The 16,510-nt window shown below is 37.8% G+C and overlaps 1 protein-coding gene across 4 annotated transcripts in view; it reads right to left on the bottom strand.

Annotated features, from left to right (window-relative positions):
• Positions 1 to 16,510, bottom strand: part of CYB561 (cytochrome b561) — a 96,080-nt gene that overhangs the window by 16,416 nt on the left and 63,154 nt on the right. The window contains exon 1 of one of the 4 annotated variants that reach the window (XM_074260895.1): positions 7,802 to 8,031. The exons of 1 other annotated variant lie outside the window; for it this stretch is intronic. The gene's annotated coding sequence lies outside the window, so the exon portion shown is untranslated. Of the gene's footprint in view, positions 1 to 7,191; positions 7,678 to 7,801; positions 8,032 to 16,510 lie in introns of those variants that run through there. 2 more of the 4 variants (XM_074260894.1, XM_074260896.1) reach the window with 2 other exon arrangements.

Below are 16,510 nucleotides of genomic sequence, written 5' to 3'. Positions count from 1 at the left end.
TCATCTTTTTTCCTTCTTCTCCAGTTTTACTTAAGCTACCTCTGTTAACTCTTTGTTTTCAATTTCTCAAAAACTGCCAGCCCCATGTGCAAAACTTAAATAGTCCATTTGACTTTTAAAGCTACAGTAACATTAACTAAAAAAAAAAAATCTGTTGAAGAGGCTTTTGAAATAGATGTCACATTTAAAAGGCAAGGAAAACATTATCAATATCTGATTAGTCCAGGGATCTATAGCTTGAAGTATTTATCCAATTTCCAGTCACCATTAAGGCATTAACAACCCAGCACTTGGGGCTTCTCAGGCTTGATGGACTTCTCCCCTGCCATGCAACTCAACAATCCCTTGTAACTAGGCATGCTCCCATGGGGAGCTAAACCAACTCTATATGCTTGCTAAGAATCTTTTTCTATTTAGCAAACTTTTTTTTGTTAAACTTTGCATGCTCTGTGATTGTCCCATTTTCTGGTAATCTGGAACCCCAACCACAAGACAAGCCTGAGTCAGGCCTGACCCCAAACACATGGCCTATGTACTGAGTGGAAGCAATTAGAAAAGAGATGAGAGGGCCTCAAGAATTTTTACAAAAAAGCTGATCTTCTCTCCATCTAGAAATCTTTTGTTCAGTTGTTTTAGTTGTGTCCCATTCTTCATGACCCCATTTCAGGGCAAAGATACTGCAGTGATTTGTTATTTCCTTCTCCAGCTCATTTTATAGGTGAGGAAACTAAGGCAAAAAAGGGTAGAGGCTTGCCCAGGGCCACATAGTTAGGAAGTGTCTGAGGCCAGATTTTAACTCAAGGCCCAACACTCTATTCACTATACCACCTAGTTGCCTATATACACATACACACATATCTTATCTTCTACAATTGAGTGACAATCCCTCATTTTCTGCTCTGTCCTACACTTTATTTTTTCCTAATTTTAGACAGTAGAATCTAGACCAGAATATGATCATTTCTAAAAAAAAAAGAAAAAGAAAAAGAAAAAAAGAAAACCAAAAGGAAATATATATATTATCTTTTCCCTTCTCAGCTTTTTTTTTCTTCTCTGCAAAAGGAATGGCTCAAATGATAAAGAGTATGTCTCAGAATAACTCCTTTGGAGGTTTTTTTTTTCATGTTAAACAGCTTAGTCAAGCACAACTATATTCTTTGGAGCCAATAAACAAAGAAGATAGAAGAATAAAAATCAAAATGGGAATTTTTAAAATCCAGATGAATCAATTAATAACTTTCAAATCTGTCCCCTAAAAATTAATATTCTTAAAATTCCAGAGACAACCTAATATCTTATATATAATATAACCTGTTATGGGCCAGAACTCTGTAACTTGAAACAAGGATTCTTACAAGGTGTTAAGTCAGTGGAATTGATAGAGACAATGGTTATCTAGTTTAGCATGATGCTTAACAGTTCTCTAAATTCAGCATGATTGATTTAATCTACAACAAATAATGATTTCCTAGTGATATAATGATTGGTTTATACTCAGTGTAGAGCATATAAGCTAGGAGCCTCAGCTAAACTCAGAGAAAGTTAGAGAAGACAGTGGACTGGAGCCAAGGAGAGAGAGATTCATTTCCATCTTCATCAGCCTTGTTGATGGCTGGCCAGCATTTTCTCCACTGAAACCAAGTCCCCTCTGAAGGCCATGAGAAAACTAGCTGAGTACCAGGCAAAGGACACAATAAAGACTTTTGGACTTTAACACCTAACTATTTTTGTGGTGATTACTCTGCTGAAAGGAAGGCAGCTCCAAGACCTCCAGAAAACCACCAAGAATATTACAATAACCTATTTACACACAATAGTAATATATAGTAATGATGAAAAATTTGTTCTAAAATATGGAATTCAGTCTTAAGTTGTTCAAGCTTTATTAGAATAATCTGAATCATCACTGTAAATCGATCTCATTGAATATTAAGAGACCTCAGAGACTGTCTAGTTCAAATTCCCCATATAAAAACAGATGACAAACTGGAGCCCAGAAAGGGAAACCAAGAGTCAGGGTTTTTATCTAAGCCCCTCACCAGTGCCTTCACACTCCTTCCAGTGGCTCAAAACCTCTGGGAGCCTCAGTGTCTTTATCATTAAAATGGCAGAGTGCTTTTAGTACCTTCTTAATAGGTGAAGGGTAGAACGATATGCTCAAATTTATAGACTGCATTATTTTATATTTTCATTTTTTCAGCATCTACCATGTGCCTTGTACAGATTAGGCATGCTATAAATGTCTTAAAATATTTTTTTTTAGAAAACTGAATCATCTAATCCAGTCTTACAGATTCTTCCCTAGTTTTATCTACTGCCTACTCCAATTTCTTGCCACCTTTCAGCAATGTTCATTCTTTCTTTACTCTTTAATGTGGGAGGCAATTTAATGGCTGCTATCAATAAGCTTTCCCAGAAGACAGAATTATGGACAAAGCAGAGAAGCTAGAAAAAAGTTATAGAGCAGCAAACCTTCAAATTCAAAATTGAATTCAACAGTTTTGCCAGTCTTTACTAATAGACAGGTTAACTAGAATTGATGTGGCACCCTCAGCAAGACAGCAAACTAGGCTTAGGTCTAACAGGAAACAGCTATGATACATGAAATGTGAAGTCAAAACACTGAGTTTCTACTTCTGGTTGCTTGCTACATAATCTCTGAAATTCAGATTCTTCATCCACAAAACAGGGATACCTCAAATGGAGTGTGTAAAAAAAAAATCTATACAAATGTGAGTGGTGATGATAATGAGGAAAGTAGAGATATTATTTCAGTATTGGAAACTCCTACTGTGAAAACCATCTCCACTAATCAAAGAAAATCAGCAACTCAGATATTATTTGTTCTTAAATGTCTGGTATTTGAGAGTACCTCCCCTCTGAGATAATTTTCCATTTACAATGTACATATCTTATGTCTCTCTCCTTAAAATGGGAGCACGAAGGGCAGGGACCATGCTTCATTTCTTTGTATCCTCACAACTAAGCACAGTGCCTAGAAAATTGTAACATGATAAATGCTTGTTGACAAATATCTAATATAATAATTTAATATTTTCAAAGTACTTTGAATATATTAAATCACTTGATATGCACAAAAACTCTGTGAGGTAGGTGCTATTATTATTATTGGTATTTTACATGGGAGTAGAATGTGGCTATAAGAAATAAAGTGACTTATCCATGGTCACAAAGCTTTTGTGTCAGAGGCAGACATTTAACTCAGGTCTTCCTGATTCCAAGGTTAATCCTCTTAGACACTATAGTCATACCTTAGATAAACAAACATTTAAGCACCTACTATGTACCATGCACCATGCTAAACACTGGGAGGAGAGGGGGAGAAGAAGAGAGAGGCAAAAAACAGTCCCTGATCTCAAGAAGAGAAAGAAACAACAAAGGAGGACAAGTTCCTTCTTGCTTCCAAAATGAGATATAAACTCCTCTATTTGTTTTTTAAAGTCTTTTGCAATCTAGCTCCATTTGTCTTTCAAAGCTTACAATACATGTCTCTCCTTCACATATTCTATATTCCTATCAATTAGCTTGCCTGCTATTCTTTTACACCATACACCATACTTTTGTACAGACTGTCCCACACCCCTGGAACACACTCTTCTTCCTCACTCCACTCAGTCTCCCATGACGGCAAAGAAGATATATTTTTGGTCTTAAGAATCAGAAAAACCTAAATTCAAATCCTACACTCAGTTGTATGTGAAGACTAAATTACTTATTCTCTTTCAGCCTCAATTTCATCGGTAAAATGAGAATAATAATAATATCCCTACTTTCGGAGGTTGTTTCAAGGTTCTTATGATATAACAGATAAAAAGTACTAAGATTACTATGTATCAGTTCCCTTTAGAAGATTCTAGTGCTCTCTCTCCCACAAGAAGCCTATCTTGTTCACTCCAGAAATTACTTTGTATAAATTTTGTATCTAATTTTCTATGTACATTTTGGTTCCTACCTTCCCCCAACTTTTTCTCCCATCTTATCTTTTTATATGCTTATTAGCACTGTCCTAACACATAGTAAATACACACATCATCATCATCATTCTTAGATTTATATATTGCTTTAAAATCTGCAAAGTGCTTTGTAATCATCTTGTTTGATCTTCCCAACAATTCTAGGAAGTAGATGCTATTATTATCCCCATTCATAGATGAGGAAACTGAGGCAAGGAATGTTATCCAGAATCACAAAATTAGTATGTCTGAAGCCAGATGTAAATTGAACTGAATCAAGATTATTATTTAAAGGGCTTTGTAAACCATAAAGAGATACATAAATGTGAGCTGTTACTTACTATAAGCAATAGTTAATATATTAAAAGCTACAAAAACCCTTCAGGTTAGAAAATGCTGTTGCTTTCAATGATCATTCTATTAGTGCCTCTAAAAAGATCAATATAAATTTAATAATTCCTTCTACATCAAATCAAATAAAGAATGTTTTATGGCTCCCAGTAAAGGTGATCTCATTTGAAGGCAAATGTAAAGTATGATAATTCTGTTTTGTAAAGTTCAAAATTGAACCTTAAGATGAAGGTTTCATTTATAGTATCCTTTCATCAAGCTCCTGTGGTGCATTAAAATGACAGTATGCAAAAATCTGACTCACACAAGGGCTTTCAGGAATATCTATTTTCTGTATTAATAATAATAACCATAATGCCTATATTTGCTGAGCATAAAACCATAAAAGATTGATTTTCAAATTGGGCCAGTTCTGTTGAAGCACAATTTCTTAACTTTATGTCCATGTTTTTGCTTCCTAATATTTTGATAACTTTATTTCAATATAAATGGTTTTCTTGGTAATCCTAAATATTTTATGTACATGTTTAAAAACATTAATCTGAGGAAGGGTCACTAGGCTTCCCTAGACTGCTCAAGGAATCTAGGACACAAAAAAATTGAAATCCCATCCCATCTTAGGCTACTAAGTTTCAGGTCCCTCTCTGGATAATGGGGAAAGCATCATTTCCCACTACCTTTTGGGCTAGAGTAAACCATGATTGTAGCCCCAGCATCTAGGATCTCCAACTCATATAGTTGGGATATAGTTAGATGGCTCAGTGGTTAAAGTGCCTGACCTGGAGTTGGGAAGACCAGAGTTAAAATTCCACCTCAAACAATAACTAGGTCTGTAACTCAGGGCAAGTAATTTACCCACTCTGTCTCAATTTCTTCACCTGTAAAATGGATTGGTGGCTAAAAAAAAAAAATAGTACCTACCTTGGAGAGTTGTTGTGAGGATCAAATGAGCTAACATTGTAAAGTATTTTGCGAACCTTAAAGTGTTATGTGAAATGCAACTATTGGTGGTATTATGTAGGAATAAGGCAGAAATATCCCAGGCCCAAGAAAGTAACTCTTCCCTGTACCTCCCTGCACACTAAGTTTTCATATCCACTAAAGAGAGATGTAGAAGTTAACTGACATATTGAGTCTGCCCACATTCACTTGTACGTCACCCAAACTCTCAGGGTTGCAGAGGAGAAAGAAGCTTTTCAAGAGCCAAAACTCTCAGTGTTAGAAAGAGAAAAGGAAGCCAAAAAAAAAGCTTTTCAGCAGCTTTCACAGTCCACTTTTCTACCACTCATGAACTTTGCCTGAAGCACCAGCATGATGCTGGGTAAGATGTACAAACAGTTCTAGCAGCTTTAAGTCATATCACCTCACATCAATCTCACCAGCCTCTGACCAGACTCCATCTAATGAAATTGAGCAGGAACACTGGTCACCCCAAGGGCTGGAAAATAATTTAAAACCAACCTCCCTCTACTTTCAACCCTATTGTGCTTGATTAAAAGGCAACCAAACTTAATCGTATTTTGTGAGTTGAGACAAAGCATATGCTATACCAGCAGGCAGCAGGTGGAGGGAAATTGAGGGCAAAGATGTTAGTAGCCAGGCTTGGTGAAAAAACCCTGAGGGATGTATCCTTCCCTCTGCAGAAGTCTCTCCACATTAATGGCAGGGATTAAATTGAATTGCAACAGATATGACAGAGATACAATCAGCTCTTCTGAAAAAGAGCAAGCCTAATAGGGTAGAATGGACACTAAATTCTGAGTCAGGAAAAATTAGGACTGATAGTGGCTGAAGTGATTTAGAAAATTCAATGACAACCTCAGTTTCCTTATCTGTAAAACAGAAATCTGTAAAGTAGGATAATAACACCTGCACTGTGTCTCAGAGAGATATGAGGAAGATGCTCTGTAATATATATTATAAAATGTGATGTAATTATATCACATATATAATATATAAATAATAATGGCGATTATTTTCTTTGGGGGATGGGGAGCTCCTAGGAAATGTTACCTGAAAATCACAGATAAAGGTCCCCAGATTGCTATGGAAAAGATGGGAAAGTAGAGGATTTGGCTTTCAGACACTGATGTCCTGAGAAGGATTTTTTTTTCTAAACTGCTAAAGACATTAAAAATTGAAAATATTGACTCAAACCAATACAATATAAATTCTCTTGAGGCAGATTTTGCTTGCCTTTGTATCATAAGCACTTAACATGATGCATTTACTGAACTGAATCCGGCAGCAGAGGTAACATACTTAAATCTGTCCATCCCTCTTCTTTCCAGGTACAGCTTCACAACTTTTATCTGGGACACCTCACTGAGAAAACTCCAAAAAGTGAAATATAAATGAAACCCTGAAACTTGAAGTCTAAAAAAACTACATTACAAGCTTCATGGCCCACCTCTGGCACTTACTCTAATTGAAGAGTATGAAGAAATCTCAGAAGCCAGTAAACCCAACTCTCTTGAGTTGAAGAGGAGGGTTAAATGATTTGATCAAATTTACAATTACCAGAAGACAGGAATCAAATCTAAGAGCTCGGACCTCGAGTACTTAATATTCTACTCTACCTCTGCCTCCTATTGTGACCATTAGCAAGTGATTTCACTGCTCTGTGCCTCAGTTTCTCCATGTAGAAAAATGAAAATAATATCTGAGCACTTAGCTCTCGGATTTATTGGGAGGAGAAAAGTCGGGCACTAGTTGGCCCCTACACCCAGAATTATCTTGCTCCTCAGTTAACATCCCTGTTTCCTCCAAGTCCCAGCTCAAATCCCACTAGCTACAGGAAGCCTTTCAACTCCCCTTACTGCTCGTGCTTTCTTTCTAATGATTATCCCCAATTTATCCAATATACCGTCTGTACGTAGTTGTCTGCGTGCAACCGCCTCCATCAGCTCCTGGAGAGGGAGGAAGTCATTTTTATCTTTCCATCCCCAGCACTCAGCACTGTGCCTGACACATAGTAAGTTTCTAATTAATGCACATTGACTGTCTGACCCCGTAAATAATTAGCTATTTTTTGTCGGAGGATTCGATTTCTGCCACCTGTTGATTTTCAGAACTTCCCAAGTGCGGAGGGTTCTTTTGGGAACGTCTCGGGCAAGCACGTTCCCACAGAAGAAGTGTGGCCGAAAATAAGGCGGCGGCTCCACCTCCAGCAGCAGGTATGTTTTCCTTAAAGCTTCCAGCCCGGTGATGAGGAAAGCATTTGACTTAAGAAGAAACTCGCAGCCCAGGACCGCTCCGCGTACTCTAGGGAGCGTGGGAAGACACTCACCCCCCGGGACCCCCCGGGAAAGTATTCGCTTCAGGCGGCCGAGCCCGTGTCACCCCCGCCCGAGCTCCGGAGTGGGAGGAGCGCGCGCCACGTCACGGCCGCTCCCCTCTACCCCCCGCCGCCGCTCCCGACTACCTGGGCACTGCCCGCTTCCCTCTGTTCCCTGCCCCGGGCTCATACCACCTACCTGAGCCCGAGCACCCTCGGTGACGGAGGGTGGGAAGCGGACACTGAGCCCGGAAGAAGGTCCCGCAGCGCCCGTGGGACACCTGAAGGGACACCCAGCTGTGCACGAGGCCGCCGCCCCTCAAGCTGCTCCGCCTCGCTTCCTAGTCAGCCTTAAAGCTGCTCTGCCGGCTACGCGAGCCGCCCAGCCTCTTATGTGAGTGCGCGCGCGCCGCCCGGCGCCCTGGCGTTGTCCTGGCAACGGGATCCCGAACTGCGCCGCTTGGGCAAGGTGGCAGGGCAGAGCGGGGGAGAGGCCGGAAGGGAAAGTGGCAGGAGGGCGGAGTTGTTCTCCTCACACAACCCACTCCTCTCTCTCTCTCTCTCTCTCTCTCTCTCTCTCTCTCTCTCTCTCTCTCTCTCTCTCTCTCTCTCTCTCTCTCTCTCTCTCTCTCTCTCTCTCTCTCTCTCTCTCTCTCTCGCTCTCTCTCTCGCTCTCTCTCTCGCTCTCTCGCTCTCTCGCTCTCCCCTTAGGCCATTTCGGAGATCATTCATCTCCTGGGTCCCGAGAACCCTCGTCTTTATTATTGTTATTATTATTATAAATATCATTACGTATTTTAAATGATTAAATAAAATATGTAAATAATAATAATAAATAATATATTAGTGATATTAACACAGGCATTTATATGCTGCTTTTACAAAGTTCTCATTTTATCTTCTCCACAATTCAGATGTAAAATCCCATTTTACAGATGAGGAAACTGAGGTAGTGGTTAAGTGACTAGTTAAGTGACTAGGATATAGTGAGTGAAACCAGGTTTGATCCCGGGCCTTCCTGGTTCTAAGCATTTAACTCAGACTGCTTTCTTTGATACCTCCCTATCATTTGCAAACTAGAGACTTGCAAGGATGCATTAGAACGTCCTTAAATGATCCTACAATCTAATTGTGGGGCACCCTGTTCTTGCCCCTACCTCTTACCACTTATCATGACTATTAATCCCCTTTCTCTTTCTCTTTTTCCCCTTCGGAGCCCCATCTCACTGAGCAAAATAAGTTGTGTGGCATTTTTACATTTTAGGGACTATAGTCACAGTAACCGTGACAATCTTTAGCAATCACTCTTGATCCAGGAGCATTAGAAATCTAACTTCTTATTGGATTGGCATCCACTTCTGTGCTCTTTATCCAGTCTGTGTCCCTGAGATCGTGGACAGCATCTGCTGAGACTAGCCTTTGTCGATTATTGTTAATTGGAGACTGCTCCCCAGCGTATGGATCCATATTAATGTGTATGTCAGAATGACAAGGGCTCTGGAGGACTGACACCTTACTAATTCCGTCCTTTGATGGAGAAGAGGGGTGATAAAGACAGATGACTGGGGCAGTAGAGGGAGGGAGGACTGAAACAGAGCCTTCTCCCAGGCCCCCCAGTACTAAATAAAAGGATGGGAATGAATGAGAATGAAGGTGATACTAAGCAGAAAAAAATGATTTGGAGAGAAGGCAAAGATTTGAAAGGAATCCAGTAAACAGCTGGGTGTGAAAAGTGGTTGAAGGAAATAAACTGAGCAAGGAAAGGAACAATCAATCCTCACTACACATAGCTCTCTTCCATTCCTTTCCTTTCCATTTCTCTATTTGCACTTAGGGATTATCTTCTTTCCCCTTGATGTGTACTTTCTATTCCCCTTATATTCCCTTCCTGTCTTCTCTCATGTCCCCTTTCTTTCAGTTCCACTGTCTTCTTTCTGGTTCTCAGGAAAATCTTCAGTTCTCCAAGTCCTTTCCAACCTTCAGATAGCCACTAGGAAAAGCCAATGGGAGCACTGATAAATGTTTTAACAATCATCTCTGTAGAGGAAGGGAGAAGTACATAGAACACACCTTTAAGTTTAATCTACATTATTCATATTCTCTATGACTTCCTTAAGTCTAGACAATTATCAAAATAATAAATCAAACCCTAATTTGTGGCATTTGCTGATTTCCAAAGTGTCACACAGGAAATTTAGCTAACAATCAGCTGTCTAAGAACTGGTTTGAATTAACTCCAACACACATTTTTGGTACAATTCTTTTAAAAAAATATTGTTTATTTATTTATTTGTTGTATTTTTTTCTTTTACTGTTTTGAGTTCCAAATTCTCTTCTTTCTATTACCCCTCCCCCACCTACAGAGAAGGCAAGCAACATGACATCAATTATACATGTGAAATCATGCAAAACATTTTTCATGTTAGTCATATTGCAAAAAAAAAAAAAAAAAAAGCAACAAAAGTGAGAAAATTATACCTCAATTTGTACTCAGAGCTTATCAGTTCTCTCTCTGAAGATGGATAACATTATTTCATCATGAGTCCTTTGAAATTATCTTGGATCATTATAATGATTAGAGTAGTCAAATCTTTCACTGTTGGTCATCATTTCAATATTGCTATTAACTTGTACATTGATCTCCCAGTTCTCACTTCACTTTCATCAGTCCTGTGATATATTTCTGAAATCACCCCCTTTTCATTTCTTATAGCACAAAAATATTACAACACAACCATAGGCCCCAATTTATTCAGCCATTCCCCAATTGATGAGTATAGCTCAATTTTCAATTCTTTTCCAACACAAAAAAGAGTTGATATATTAGTTTAAAGAACCAAGGCTGCAATGAAATGTGATGCAACACAGGTAAGTACTGTCATAAACAACTCAAAATTCCTTATGCATTTGATTTTGAATGAATTTTTGGTCATTGAGTTCAGAAATCTTTTATTGTTAGCCAAATTTTTTCAACCCTGAGGTCTTAACCCACATTTTTAAAAAAGAAAGCTTTCAATTAGAGAAATGCAAATTAAAACAACTCTGAGGTACCTATCAGAAATGACAAGTGGGTCAAAGAGTATGCACAGTTTTACAACCCCTTGGGCATTGTTCCAAATTGTTCTCCAGAATCATTGGACTAGTTCACTACTCCACCAGCAATGCTTTAGTGTACCTACTTTCCTTCATCTCCTTGTCATTTCAAGAAAAATTTGGCAAATGCAAAAGGTTTCTGAACTCACTGCAACTTTAGTTCTGAACATACAACATGTACACTTTGCAATGCACATACACGAATGCTGACAGAAACACCTTAGCTCACATTTAAGACAGGGTTTTGTAAAAATTTCTCAGGCAAAAAAAATGAGTTGAGAATGGAAAAATTTTAAAAGCCTTGCTCTAATCTAATCAACAGTGGGTTAGAGCATTTTTATATGATTTTTGATAGCTTTGATTTCTTCTACTGAAAAATTGCCTATTCATATCCTTTGACCATTTATCAGATGGAGAATTACTCTTATTTTTTAATAAATTTGGCTCACTTTTCTATATATTTGATAACTGAGGTCTTTATAAGAGAAACTTGCTGTATAAATTTTTGATATTTTTTGTCTGTTACCTTAGCAAAATGTAGTTTCTCTGATTATCTCTTTTAATTAGGTCTATTTTTGCTTTTGTTTTGCCTGAGATCATGATTTGTTACCCCTGGCTTCTTTCTTTAAATTTATCTGAAGCCTATTAGATTTTGCTCCAGTCCTTTAACTCTTGTGTGTGTTTTTCTGTCTTAATTTCATCTCCTGCAAATATATTCTTAGATTCTAGTTTTTAACCTATTATGCTCTCTGCTTCCATTATATGGATGAATTCATCCCATTCATAATCACGGTTATAATTACTAATATTCCCATCTATTCCATTTTCTTCTCATTATTCTTTATTTTTGTTCTGATCCTCCTCAGAAGTTTATTTTGCTTCTAATCCTTGCCTCCTTTAATCCACCCTCCCTTTTATCATCTCCTTTTTCTTTTCCCCACCTCTGCTCCTGTTTCCTTATTAAGTTAAATTTCTATACACATCTGAGTGTGTGTGTGTGTGTGTGTGTGTGTGTGTGTGTGTGGTCTTCCTCTTTGAACCAATTTACATGGAAGTAAAGTTCAAAGATTGCCTGCCATTTCTCCATCTTCCCTTTGCATGTCTCTTTTATGTGAGAAAAATTTCCCCCTTTCTGCCTTTCTCTTCCCCCGTTTCCCAATGCATCCCGCTTTATTTCTTATATCTTCCTTTATGATTACTCTTTCATGTTTAGCTTTTTATGTTTCTCTTGAATATTGTATTTGAAGGTCAGATGTTCTATTCAACTCTAATCTTTTTATCAGGAATACTTGAAAGTCCATTATTTTATAAAATGATTGCACTCAGTTTTGCTGATTATGTTATTCTTGGTTGTAATACCAAGTTCCTTTGTCTTCCAGAATATCTTATTCCAAATCCTCTGCTTCTTTAATGTAGAAGCTGCTAAATCTTGTGTGAATCTGACTGTGACTCCACACTATTTGAATTTTTTTTCTTTTTTGCTGCTTGCAATATTTTCTCCTTGACCTGGAAGCTCTGGAATTTGGCTATGATATTTCTGAGAGTTTTAGTTTGAGGAATCTCTTTTAGCATTTTCCTTGATGATTTCTTGAAAGATGATATCTAGACTCTTTTTTTTTTTTTTTTTTACTGTGGCTTTCAAGTAATCCAGTAGTTCTTAAATTATTTCTTTCCCTATCCCCCATCCCACCAGCTTGGGAAGAAGTTGTTTCTTGACCTCCTTCCCAAATGTGGGAACCCTCAAATGTTGGTCCCAATGGAAATAAATGGTTTTGAAGAATGAAGGCCTAGTTTTGAGTCTTGTCTGTCCTGATTATCAACCAAGTGACTTTGGACAAACCATTTCACCATTTTGGCCTCAGTTTCCTCCTCTGAAACATGAGGAAGTTGAACTAAACCTAAATTTCTGAATATTCAAATATTTTGATAACTATATTTCAGTATTAATTGGTTTCCTTTATAATTCTGTGTATTTTATTTTAAGCATTTAAAAATACTACCCAAAGACAGGATTCATAGGCTTCAATAGACTGCCTAAAGTATCCCTGGCACAAGGAAGGTTTAAAAACCTTTATACCAGATGCTCTTAAGTCCCTTCAAGTTCTAGTATTCCATTCTTTGTTATAAGGGATGGCTCTCAGGGGAGAAGAAAAGGATATAAGGAGGGATTTAGCTGACAGATTTCAATAAAAAATTTTTTTTTAAAGAAACATCTAATTATTCTCTCCTTATCTCCATATCTTAGAATCAGTCTCTTGCTTCATGATACAACTCAAATACCACTTATATTTTAACCACAGGAAGCTTTTCTGAAGAGGAGGTAACACTACCACAGAAAGAGCACCAGCCTGGATTCAGATCTTGCTTCTGGTGCTTACCAACAATGTGATCCTAGACAAGGCATTTAATTTTTGTCTGCCTTGGTTTCCTTATCTGCTAAATTAATGGATTAGACTAGTTGGCCTCTAAAATCTCTTCCAGCTCTTGACCTATTATTCTCCTCAGTTCTCCAAATTATTAAGTATTTATCTACATGTTACCTCTCCTTAAGGGCAGGAGCTATTTTATTTTTGTCCTTATAAATTCAATGTTTTTTATAGTGCCTGGGATATAGAAGTCACTCAATAAATGCTTGTTTGTTGGGCTGGGTTAGTGAGTGGGTTTATCAGGGAGTTGTCATTTCCTCTTATCATGTGACACAAGCTACTCTTTCCCAGCCACAACCTGGGCTCTTCCCCACTAAGGGAATGGTTTTCCTTTCAAACATGCCCAGAAATAACAGTAAAACAGGAAATAGCCACGTCCCTGCCTCCCAATGTTAATTACACTCTTCTACAGACACAAACCAACCCCCAAAAAAGTGTTAATCACATTTCCCTAAAAAAATTCCACATTAAATAGTTTTTCTCTGCTTTGTTTCCAAAGCATTATAAAAATATGAATCAACAATTCTCATTTTTTTTTGCTCCAAAAAACCAGTCACTAAATAATTAGCAAAATATATTATAGTTGTAAAGCCCATTTTTCTCATACCTTGGTGTTCTCCCTTTATCTTTCTCTTTGGCATTTTAGTAATGAAACTCATAAATCATCATTGCAATAGTTGATGTTTATCATACTTAAAAGACAAATGTAAACAGAAAATGCAAACAATTCTTAAGAAATACATATTCAGGGAATAGAGGAAAGAAGTCTTATGATAGTTGGAGAGAAAAGGAAAAAGGAAGAAAAGTTCTCACCACATCTCCTCTGGTATGAACAGTCTGAAAGTTTCTTTCAATCCAAAATCTTCATATCTGTGTTCAATCATACTGCCCAACAACCTTCTGGTGTTGAGGAACTTACAGTTAATAGTCTCCTTTCTAAAGCTCCCTGGGATGCTCTTCTGGGTTCCTAGGATCTGCTTGTACACTAATGCCTGCACCCTCACTCCCATGCTAGTAATGCTCTTAAGTAATGACTTTAGCTTTCAGCACACCCCTTAATATCCTAAGAAGAAAAGGTTTGTCAAAATCCAATTTCATCTATCCCTGAGGGTTAGGGAGGGGAAATAACCAACCATTTCCAATTTTACCAGCAGGTGTCTCTCCACCTATATACCATTCATAATCTCCTTGGAATCTAAGTGCTACATTTAGTAGCTGGATAAATAGAAGCTAATTATATCTATCTCTTTGATATCTCACCACTATGCTTGATATAAGATTCTAAGAAAGAATAAAGTAGGGAGAGAATAATACTAATCATTTATTAAGTGCATACTATATAATAGACACGGTGCTTAGCACTTTACAAATACAGCTATCCTTCCATATAAGGGTTTAAGTTTGTGTGCCCTGTGATTTCAAAAATATGCATAAAATTTTTGGGCCTCCCTTCATACCAGAAATCTCAATTATTATAGTACTGAAAGATAAAATATGTTGATATTTTACATATATTTTATGCATTTTTGAGTTTCCAAACTTTTTCTATGTTGTCTGCTGGCCTTTGCATATCATCTGTGGCTTCTGCAAAATTCCCCCCAAATTGCCATTTCATTTCTTATGTCAATTCATAGTATATCAAAACTATGATGAAGAAAGTTGCAATGTAGAAGTGATAACAGTACTATCTCATGAAATCCTATTGTGCTATAAGAAATGATGAACAGGATACTTTCAGAAAAACCTGGAAAGGCTTATATGAAATAAGCAGAAATGGAAGAACATTGTACACAATGACAATAGTATTTACAAAGATCAGCTATGAATAACTTAACTATTCTCAGCAATACAATTCTCCAAGACAATTCTGAAGGACATATGATGAAAAATGCTATCTACTTCCAGAGAAAGAACTGATAAAGTGAGGGATTAGTCTTTTTTTTTTCAATATAGCTAATATGGAAATATGTTTTACTTGACTATACATGTAAATCTATATCAAATTTCTTGCTTTTTCGATGAAGAAGAAGGGATGAATTTGGAATTCAAAATGCCCATCAATGCGATTCTATGACTGTGTGTAACTTGAGTTTCAGAGAATTGTATGAATGGAGTCCTAAGAGATTAAGTGACTTACCCATGGCCTCACAGCTAGAACAGCTTGACCCCAGCTCTTCCTGATTCCAAAGTAAGTCATGTACCAGATTACAGATCATACTATTTTTCAGAGAAAGAGAGAAAGAGAAAAAAATAGAGAGAGGAGGAGGAGAAGGAGGAGAAGGAGGAGGAGGAGGAAGAGGAGAAGGAAGAAGAGAGAAAAAGACAGGGGAAGGGAGCAGGGAAAGAGGAATGGGGAAAGAGAGAAAGAGAAAGAGAGAGGAAGAAGGAGAAAGAGGGAGAGAGAGAGAAACAGAGACAAAGTGACACACACAGAGAAAGAGAGAGACAGAGACAGAGAGACAGAAAGATGAGAAAAACAGAAGAGAGAATAGAGAGGGAGTTTATATCTATACAAACATGTGCTTGTTGAGTTATGTCTGGTTCTTCATGACACCATTTGGGGTTTCTTAGCAAAGATATTGTACCATGTCTCCCTACACACACACACACACACACACATACACACATATGGGTATATATGTATTCATATGTATATACATTTATATTGGTGAAAACACACATGACATAGAGAAAGTATATACACCAAATAGCATAGGAAACACTTAAGAGCATTCAACATATCTATAAATATAAAACCATTCAGTCTATATTGGGATTAGTAGAATACCAAATACAGTTGAGAAGAGTGTCTGAATAAGATGGAGTTAACCCATTCCTTACAACCCATCATCACCAGGAAAAGCTATTCTGGTTAGAGAAGCTAAAGGGAGTCTATGTTGATGATGTCTTCAGTGTTAGGTATGGTTAGGAGAGGAATTTATCTCTGGGGCAAGCAAGCAAAAGGTTCTGATAGAAATAAGTTTAGCTCCATGGCCCCATCCTTTGGGGAGATGGTCCAGTCTGAAGTGCAATTTATGTCAAATTCCTGAGACTTACCCTCTGTAGAGGTCTTGAGCAGTCTCACTTTGCCATGCTATGTCAGACATCCCAGGCATGTCCCTGAAGTTAAATTTTTGCTACAATATATAGCTGCTACCTATGACTACTACCTTTTTTGGGGGTCAGTCCATCACAGAATTCTGCCTTATAGGGTCTTTCTCCTTACTTCTCCTCCCCACTGCCACTTGGTATATCCCCTAACTCCACTATATTTCCCAATCCCACTTCTACTCCTTACAGCTAACTAATTTTTTTTAATGTGCTAAGTCCCTTTCAGGATTTAGCCTGCCCACTGGTGGGAGCCAAGATGACAGAGAGTAGACAGGTCT

The sequence above is a fragment of the Sminthopsis crassicaudata genome, chromosome 4, assembly GCF_048593235.1.
Source record: "Sminthopsis crassicaudata isolate SCR6 chromosome 4, ASM4859323v1, whole genome shotgun sequence".
Lineage (NCBI taxonomy): Eukaryota > Metazoa > Chordata > Mammalia > Dasyuromorphia > Dasyuridae > Sminthopsis > Sminthopsis crassicaudata.
This window is presented reverse-complemented; position numbering and strand designations above follow the sequence as displayed.